This window comes from Macaca fascicularis, chromosome 18 (assembly GCF_037993035.2).
Source record: "Macaca fascicularis isolate 582-1 chromosome 18, T2T-MFA8v1.1".
NCBI lineage: Eukaryota > Metazoa > Chordata > Mammalia > Primates > Cercopithecidae > Macaca > Macaca fascicularis.
The window spans coordinates 21045878-21055872 of NC_088392.1; the positions used below are offsets into that span (position 1 = coordinate 21045878).

The 9995-nt window shown below is 42.7% G+C and overlaps 1 pseudogene; it reads right to left on the reverse strand.

Moving 5' to 3' along the window:
* Positions 1-457: 457 nt before the first annotated feature.
* LOC107128073 (pleckstrin homology domain-containing family B member 2-like) lies at positions 458-1450 on the reverse strand (annotated as a pseudogene).
* Between the last annotated feature and the right edge of the window lie 8545 nt (positions 1451-9995).

A 9995-nucleotide genomic window follows, 5' to 3' on the forward strand; every position in this document is an offset into this window, starting at 1 on the left:
TAGTTACAATGATGATGTCACTACTTTCAAAGGAACGATTAAAATTATTGTTAAAAACATTTGTCACAGGCCGGGCGCGGTGGCTCAAGCCTGAAATCCCAGCACTTTGGGAGGCCGAGACAGGCGGATCACGAGGTCAGGAGATCGAGACCATCCTGGCTAACACGGTGAAACCCCGTCTCTACTAAAAAATACAAAAAACTAGCCGGGCGAAGTGGCGGGCGCCTGTAGTCCCAGCTACTCGGGAGGCTGAGGCAGGAGAATGGCGTGAACCCGGGAGGCGGAGCTTGCAGTGAGCTGAGATCCGGCCACTGCACTCCAGCCTGGGCGACAGAGCGAGACTCCGTCTCAAAAAAAAAAAAAAAAAAAAAAATTTGTCACAAACAGAAATGCCCTGTAAATCCTATTACTACACACAGGGTTATCAGAAGCTATGCACATCAAGATCTTACAGCCTCTAGAAGACCCAGAACAGAGACCCTACGGCCATGACCATAGCCACTCCCACCAACATGCCCAGTGCCAGGTCACTGTCATTGTCTGGATATCACTCTTGAATGATGACTTGGTTAGCAGGCTGCTGTCCATCAAGTCCTGCATAGGAGTCCTGGCAGGGCACAGCATATGCCTGTCCATTAGCAGCATAGACAGTTTGAGTTCCTGGCGGGCACACACCACTGTATGGCTCACGGCCCTATTCCTCAGTGGCTGGAGCAGCATGGGGGAGGAAACCACGGGTGTCTCATGAATCATGACGGTGGAGCCCACATAGGCTGTGTTTGTCCTAGAATCTTGGAGTGTAAATTTCCAGGCCAAGCAATCACCTGTGTTTTCTACACAAAGACTAATCGCTTTCCCATCTCACCTAACAATCTGCAGCATGCAGTCTTTTTCCATATATATAAAATATATATCGATATATATTTTAATAAGAATATTATATATTATATAATTATTTTTAAAATTACATTAATACAATATAAATATATTAAGTATAATTATATAATGCATAAATATTATTTATTATAAATTATACAATATATTTTATATATATATATATTTTTTTTTTTTTTTTTTTTTTTTGAGACAGAGTCTCATTCTGTCACCCAGGCTGGAGTGCAGTGGCATGATCTCGGCTCACTACAACCCCTACCTCCAAGGTTCAAGCAATTCTTCTGCCTCAGCCTCCCAACTAACTGGTATTATAGGTGTGTGCCACCATGACTGGCTAAATTTTGTATTTTTAGGAGAGACAAGGTTTCACCACATTGGCCAGGCTGGTCTTGAACTCCTGACCTCAAGTGATCTGCCTGCCTCGACCTCCCAAAGTGCTGGGATTACAGACGTGAGCCACCGCTCCTGGCAGTATGCAGTCTTTTGACTTTCCATCCAGAGGCTGACTATCCTGACATTCCTGCCCGGTGGGGATGCTGAGGCATTCCACTTGCATGTGGACCTTATCCTCAACACTCTGCCGAGTCTGCTCATCACAACAGCTCAGGTACCATCTGACCACAGGTCAAACCAATTCTTGTTCCAGAGCTTCAATATAGCAATGTGTTGCAGCAACCAGCCACTCTTCACACCATCTCCACCCGCCAGCCAGAGTGGAGAATGCAAAGACGCCACTGCGGTTCCTCAGCTCCGACTGTCACACCAATGTCTATTCTTCTAATGCAATACTGCATTTGGTTTGTGAATATTTGATCTAGAATTTTTACATCTATAACCATAAGTAAAATCAGCCTATAGTTTTACTTTTGAAATATATTTATTGGCTTTTATAAAATGTAATGCTAGCTTTCAGAAAATGATTTGGAAAACAGGAAAATAATGTGTTTCATAAGATAATTTGGGGTGCTTTTCATCTACTTCTAAAGAATGATCATTAAACTCCTTTGAGCCAAGGAGACCTTGAAAAATTTAATGAAACCTTTGGACTTGAGCCCTAGAAAATAGTATGTGCTCACTTAAGCTTAATTTAGCATACAATTTACAGGAGTTCTTCAGATTTTACTCTGCATTACAACCCTGGCCAATTAGAATGAGAATGAAATGACATGTTTACTTTTCCAGTTTCTCACTAAACCATAAGGATCATAAGGAGAGGGACTGAGTATGTCTTAGTCACCATCCAGCACTTAATGTAGTAGGCACTGTTTAGAATCTTGATATGCTGTTTCACATAATCCCTCCAGCAACCTTTCAAGACAGGTTTATTGGCAAAGTCACCTGACATAAACCACCTTGTAAACAGCTTTCTTTCCAGTTATCAGAATGCCCCTGAGCTAGTTGAAACCACAGGCGTTAAACATAAATGGGCTAATGCACCTTCAAAATAATGTAGGCGTTTGAATACAAAGGCACTTACCAGCTTAGAACTATCTGAATATGAATGAACTTTCTTTTTTTATTCCTGTGGTAGGAATTTCAGGCCCCAATGCCTGGATCCAACAGTAAGAATCAGGACCACATCTCCACAGCCTCTAGGAAGAACCCGTGTGCATCTCTTTAGGCCAGCTCGCAATGCATCCAGGCATACAGAATTCTGTACCTTCCCTATGTCGTGTCTCTGTTGAGATGCCCCTGAAGAAATGCTGTTCTTCTAACTGGATGAACAGAGCCAATGTACTACAATAAAAATATATATTTAGTCTTAGTCCACAGTTCCTGACACATGAGCTTCTAAGACCCATAGAATCTCTGGCACGACTAAGAGTGGTTTTTTTGGACCTAAAGACAGAAATATCATTCGACCCAGCAATCCCATTACTGGGTATATACCCAAAGGAATATAAACAGTTCTGTTATAAAGATACATGCACACATATGTTCCTTGCAGCACTATTCACAATAGCAAAGCTATGGAATCAACCTAAATGCCTATCAGTGACAGACCGAGTAAAGAAAATGTGGCACATGTACACTGTGGAATACTATGCAGCCATAAAAAAGAATGAGATCATGTTCTTTGCAGGGACATGGATGGAGCTGGTGGCCATTATCCTTAGCAAACTAACCCAGGAACAGAAAACTAAATACCACATATCTTCACTTATAAGTTACAGCTAAATCATGTGAACACATGGATACCTAGAGGGGAAAAATACACACTCCGGCCTACTAGGTGGCGAGGTGGGAGGAGGGAGAGGATCAGGAAAAATAACTAACAGATACTAGGCTTAATACCTGAGTGATGAAATAATCTGTACACCAAGCCCCATGACACAAGTTTACCTATGTAACACACCTGCCCTTGTACCCCTGAACTTAAAATAAAAGTTAAGGGCCGGGCACTCAAGCCTGTAATGCCAGAACTTTGGGAGGACAAGGTGGGTGGGTCACTTGGGGTCAGGATTTCGAGACCAGCCTGGCCAACATGATGAAACCCCGTCTCTACTAAAACTACAAAAATTAGCTGGGTGTGTTGGCACACAGCTGTAGTCCCAGCTACTCAGGAGGCTGAGGCACGAGAATAGCTTGAACCTGGGAGGCAGAAGTTGCAGTGAATCCAGGTTTCGCCCCTGCATTCCAGTCTTGGCAAGAGAGTGAGACTCTATCTCAAACAACAACAACTAAAATAAATAAATAAATAAATAAATAAATAAACAATTTTTCTTAAAAAAGAGTGTTTTTCTATATGTTAATGAGATGACTCATGACTAGCAGCTCCTAGACAGCCTCAGGATGGGAGTGCTTTGCCAGAAAGCCCAACGCATGATTACAGGATTGGAACTTTCAGTTTCACACCCTGATCTTCAGGGAGAAGAGAGAGCCAGAGATTGAGTTCAACCACTAATGGCCAAAGATTTAATCCATCATTCCTAAAAACCCCTAAACAAGGGGCTTCAGGGAGCTTTGAGGTTAGTGAACTCATGGAGGTGCTGGCGGAATAGGGAACCTGTTTGCTGTAGCTTGCCCTGTGTGTCTCTTCATTTGGCTATTCTGAGTTGTATCCTTTATAACAAACCAGTAAATGTAAGTAAAGGGTTTTCCTACATTTTTCCAGCAAATTCTCAAACATGAGGAGAAGGGCATGGAAACCCCTGATTTATAGCCAGTTAATCAGAACCAAAGTGCAGGTGCAACCCAGGACATGTGATTGGCATTTGAAGTGAGGCCAGTTTTGTGGGACTGAGCCGTTAACTACGGGCCTGCACTAACTCCAGGTAATTATTATCAGACTTGAATGGAATTGTAGATCACCCAGTTGTTGTCCGAAGAACTAGAGAACTGCTTAATGTGAGGGGAAGAGAAACCCACACACATTTGGTATCAAAAGTTTGTGAGTAAACAGATTTTAGGCACCAGTGAGCTGCTGGAACAGTGCCCCCTCCATTTCCCCAGGTCACTAATGAAGTGCAGGAAAACTACAGCCTCTTTCTCCCTTCTTTTTTCCTGCTAAACTAAAAAAGACCGGAAGCAGCATCTGAATTTGTTTTTGTTTTACTTATATCCCACGCAGCTAGCTTATCTGTACAAAGGCCCCATGCACTTAGAGAAAAACATCTTCCTTCAACCTCCACCTGTGGAACTAGAAATTTTGCTTTTAATCCAGCTATTGCAGATTTTACACTACCTGTTTTTCAAATAATAACATTGAAACTTAACATTAATTGGTCCAAGTTCACACAACATTGCAGTATCAGGGCCCAGTGTGGTAAGCCTGCTACAGCGGTTACTGCTTCAGGGGACCACCACTGCATCACCCCATATACAAGGCGTTCAGTCATTCTCCCCACACGCATATCTTTTTCTAAATCCACCCACATTGGGGAACTTTCTCTGGTTCAGTTATTTCATTGAGGAGGCAGAGATGGCTCACCCAGAAAGTCACACCGGAGTGGGGAAGAAGCAACAGAAATCCAAGAGTAGGAATCCTTCTCCCAAGCACACAGTGAGAACTAGGTTGGCAAAAGCTGAGTGTCATTAAGCTTTTAGTCTCCCACATGTGTCTTATCAGGCCCCACAACAATTCTTTGTGGAACGTTAAGGAAGAAAAGATTACTTGATAAATAGTTGTGTCTTCCCCTTCCCTAGTCTTATTTACCTACCTCCAGAAACATGTTTCATTCTGACTGGGCAAGTCTTGGCCTGGACGTTCTGTGATCTCAGACCTCCAGACTTATCAAACTGCTTTGGAATTAAGCTTGGTCTTTCCTGCCAATTATAGATTTCTTTCTCTGTTAAAACAGCCCTCTAGCTCAGAAGGGAATTTCAACACCATCCCTGGACTTTCCCTTTGGGCAGGTCTAGGAGCACTCAGCAAGATGATTGGTTCACTAACTGTGATTGTGACAATGGGTTTTCAGTGTGAATCTTTTCTAAAGGAGTAGAATTCTGAGGCACCTGTTAGGAAGCGTGCTCGGACTTGTGAATCTCCAAGACAGGCACTTATTTTCTCATTTAGGCCTCTTGTGCAACTGGCCTCATTTTTTAAATTAACATATTAGTTTTTTCCCCATACCAATAGTTTCTACTCTTCCTAGAAAATGTGATGCTAACACAGAAAAACAATGGCAGACTTAAGTTCATGGAAGATATTACCTAGCTGATTAGTAGTAATAATAGTAGCAAACACTTAGGTAGCACTTACTGCCCATCAGGTGCTGTTTTAAGTTCTTTCTATATATTAACTCCTTTCATCAGCACAGCAACTCTATGAGGCAGGTCTAGTGTTATTCCCACTTTACACATGGGGAAAACTGCACCACAGAGAGGTTAAGTAAATTGTCCAGCTATGGCCGGGCGCGGTGGCTCAAGCCTGTAATCCCAGCACTTTGGGAGGCCGAGACGGGCGGATCGCGAGGTCAGGAGATCGAGACCATCCTGGCTAACACGGTGAAACCCCGTCTCTACTAAAAAAAAAAATACAAAAAACTAGCCGGGCGAGGTGGCGGGCGCCTGTAGTCCCAGCTACACGGGAGGCTGAGGCAGGAGAATGGCGTGAACCCGGGAGGCGGAGCTTGCAGTGAGCCGAGATCGCGCCACTGCACTCCAGCCTGGGTGACAGAGCCAGACTCCCTCTCAAAAAAAAAAAAAAAAAAAAAAAAAAAAAATTGTCCAGCTATTAAGTGGTGGATTTGAAATCAGAGTCTTTACCCTTAATTACTACACAATTTTGCTTCTAATAGAGTGTATTTCTGAATAAGCTTCTGTAAGGCAATGGTCTCAGGCTTCAGTGGAAACCATAATTCAGACCTCAGGAGCCCTACCATTCTCCAGCAGACATGGCATGCCCCAAACATAAACCCGAAAGCATGAAAAAGGCTTTTGGTCAACTACTGATTTCTGGACATCTTTGCAGTTGTCTTTTTGTGAGAAAAATAAAAAATAAAAAAGATGGAGAAAATGAGTATGCATGCTTGCAGCAAGACACTAATTTTGAAAAATTATAGGAAAAAGTGTGATTTTGTTAAAGAAATGTAGTTGGTTATTTTCAGAAGATTTATAGAAAGTCAAAACAAGCTAGGCACGGTGGCTCACACCTGTAATCCTAGCACTTTGGGAGACTGAAGCAGCAGGATCCCTTGAGGCCAATTGTTCAAGGCCTGCCTGGGCAACATAGTGAGATCCCATTTCTACCAAAAAAAAAAAAAAGCCAGGTATGGTGACATGTGCCTGTAGTCCCAGTTGCTTGTGAGGCTGATGCAGGAGGACTGTGTGAGTCCAAACTCAGGAGTTCAAAGTCACAGTAAGCTATAATCACACCCCTGCTCTCCAGTCTGGGCAACACAGTGAGATCCTGTCTCTGAAAGAAAAAAAAGAAAAGAGAAGAAAAACCACCTAAATCTCTTCTTAAAAATATCTAATGTCCTTTAGTAACAGAAAAATAATAATTTGTAATTTGTGCATCATGTATTTTTATGAAAACAGTGTCCTTAGCATTGTTTCATTACAAATACAAACATAAAATAACAACAAAAAATACCTTACACAAATTTCAAACCATAGGAGAGACTTACCTAAAAACAAGTAGACAGATTGTTTTTCCTGCCCTAACTCTCTAATCTAGGATTCCCAACATACAGGGAAAAATGGGTGGCTATACTGTCTATTAGACTACTACTTTGGAGGCACTGGAGTACAATTTGTTGTTGTTGTTGTTTTATTTTTTCACTATGATATGCACCATATGTATCCAAGTACTTACGACATAAACAATTTAAACACTAATTACTAGTGAACACTTATTAAAGCCACCACCATTTGTGACTAAATTCTGGGCCGAGGAATATAGATGGAAAAGATATACTACTTGTAGACTTGGGCCAAAAAGAGTTCCCAGACGGGCTTCTCGCTCCACTCATCCGTTCCCTGGATGATGCTGAGGTGCAGGTATTAGCTTGCTGGGACTACCATGACAAAATATCACTGACTGGGGGTGCTTAAAAAACAGAAATGTATTTTCTCACAGTTCTGGAGGCTGGAAGCCCATCACCGAGGTGCTGGCAGGTTTGGTTTCTCCTAAAGCCTCCCTCACTGGCAGGCAGACAGCTGCCCTCTCGCCATGTTCTCACATGTGCTTTCCCCTCTGTGTGCACATCCCTGGTGTCTCAATATCTCCAAATTTCCTCTTCTTATAAGAACATCAGTCACATTAGATTAGGGCCCATCCTAGCATCTTTATTGTAATTTAATCACATATTTAGAGGCCCTGTTTCCAGCTATAGTCACATTCTGAGGAACTGCGGGCTAGAGTTTCAACATACGAATTTGGGGAAGATACAATTCAGTGCATAACAGTGACCTGGAAGCCAAAATATGGAGCCACAAGATGAAAGGATCCTGGGTCCTCAAATCGCCCCTTGGAAGAGAGAAGCCTAGAAGATCTCTCAACTAGGAACAATAGCATCAGACTTTTAATGAGCAACCCAGGAACTTTTAATTTTGTTAAACAACTTATATTTTGGGATTATTTATAACAGAATCCTCCACTGACCAAATGAAAGAAAGCTCAACCATCCCCTGCTGAGTGTATCTAATTAAATCAGGTTTTAATATACTGGCTTCCGGTGAGGAGAAAGAGTACAAATGAAGAGAGATAATTCTAGACCTGCAGTCTCTGAAATTGATTTGGTGAAACTGACCATGGACATTAGATTCTGTAATGAACTAGTACATTAATTAATGCTAAGTGGTATGATTCATTTGAATTACGTTTTATTTAAGTGCAATGAATAGTTTGGGTTCTTATCGGTACCTGAAAAAAAATTCAGAATTAACACATCTGAATTGGTTCATTTGCAGTTGTTTGGTAAATCGAGCTAGTCCCATATTCTTGGGTAAGCATATTTCTGGAGAGAAAAAGAAAGAAAAAGAAAAAGCTTCATATTCTGACAGCGTTATAATCTCTTTGAGGTCAGTTGAAGTGTGACTACCAGAAGCAGAGGCCCGCCAGCACCCACTATTCTTCCGCTCAGAGACAGTCAATTAGGATTTGAAGGGAAGAAAAAAGGAATTGGAAAGGCAGCCTCTTGGCAGCTTAAATTTCCTAGGCTGCTGAAAGGGGAATCCTCCACAGTGAGCAGTGAGATGCCGAAAAAAGATGGGGTATGGGCCGGTGTTGCTCACGAGTAGCCCATGGAGGGGAAGGACCCTAAGTTATGTGGAAGGTGAAGAATGCTTGAATAGAGTGTGGGGTCTGTAGTGGATCCATGGAGGTTCATCAAAGCTTCCTGGTGCTGGAGACAGACAGCCCCTGCTTCAGTTGGTCCCCTTGTCCCCAGCCTCACTAAACTGTTCCCCTCTTCAAGTCTTTTCTGTCTTGGACAAGTAGATTTACCTAATCTTCAGCGATGGAAAAACTGATTCGCCTTGGCCACCTATTCTTCTCAGTGTTTTGCATCTTCCTCCTGGCTGTTAGCTTTTGAAACTGAAAGCCAAGAGTTTGATTCTTATTTCTGGGGTTCTGCTACGACAACTGTTCCTTGAGGCAACAGAGCTTGGTTTCTGTCTGCCCAGCAGCAGGGGGTTCAAGGCGTAACAGCGAATATCACACACACCAAAACCTCTCTCAATATATCAAAGCAGATTCCTGCCAAACATCAAAATAAAGAGCCGGAAAATTTTTTACCCCTTTTATGTTTGTTTTTGGGGAAAAAACAACCAAAGAAACTGCACATTATCTAAGGAAAGATTTACAGACAAATGCAATCTGTCCTCTTATGGGAATCCCTGGCACAAAATCCAACGACTGATGTGGTCACACCGCGGATGACAGACAGGCTGCGGCTATCGGGTGAAATAGAACTCCTCACAGAGACCAAACAAGGTTTGTGGGTTACCAGACACTGGTGTCCTCTTACAGACAAAGTGCAGTCTTGTCAGATGACATTCCAAAGGCACATGTCATGTTGGGTGTTCAGGTTGAAGAGACCATTGTAGAGAAGTCTCCTGTTTAGATGACAAAACAGTATCAAACACAGCTTAGAAATTCTACATTTGCCAGCCTGGCCAACATGGTGAGACCCATCTCTACTAAAAATACAAAACTTAGCCAGGCATGGTGGCATGTGCCTGTAATCCTAGCTACTCGGGAGTCTGAGGCACGAGAATTGCTTGAACCCAGGAGGCAGAGGTAGCAGTGAGCCAAGATAGCACCACTGTACTCCAGCCAGGACGACAGAGAGAGACTCCATCTCAAAAAAAAAAAAAAAAAGAGGCCGGGCACAGTGGCTCACGTCTGTAATCCCAGCACTTTGGGAGGCTGAGGCAGGTGGATCACCTGCGGTTGGGAGTTTGAGACCAGTCTGACCAACATGGAGAAACCCTGTCTCTACTAAAAATACAGAATTAGCCGGGTGTGGTGTTGCATGCCTGTAATCCCAACTACTCAGGAGGCTGAGGCAGGAGAATCGCTTGAAACTGGGAGGCAGAGGTTGCTGTGAGCTGAGATCGCACCATTGCATTCCAGCCTGGGCAACAAAAGCCAAACACCATCTCAAAAAAAAAAAGAAAATAAAATAAATTCTACATTTGACATAGAATTAAAC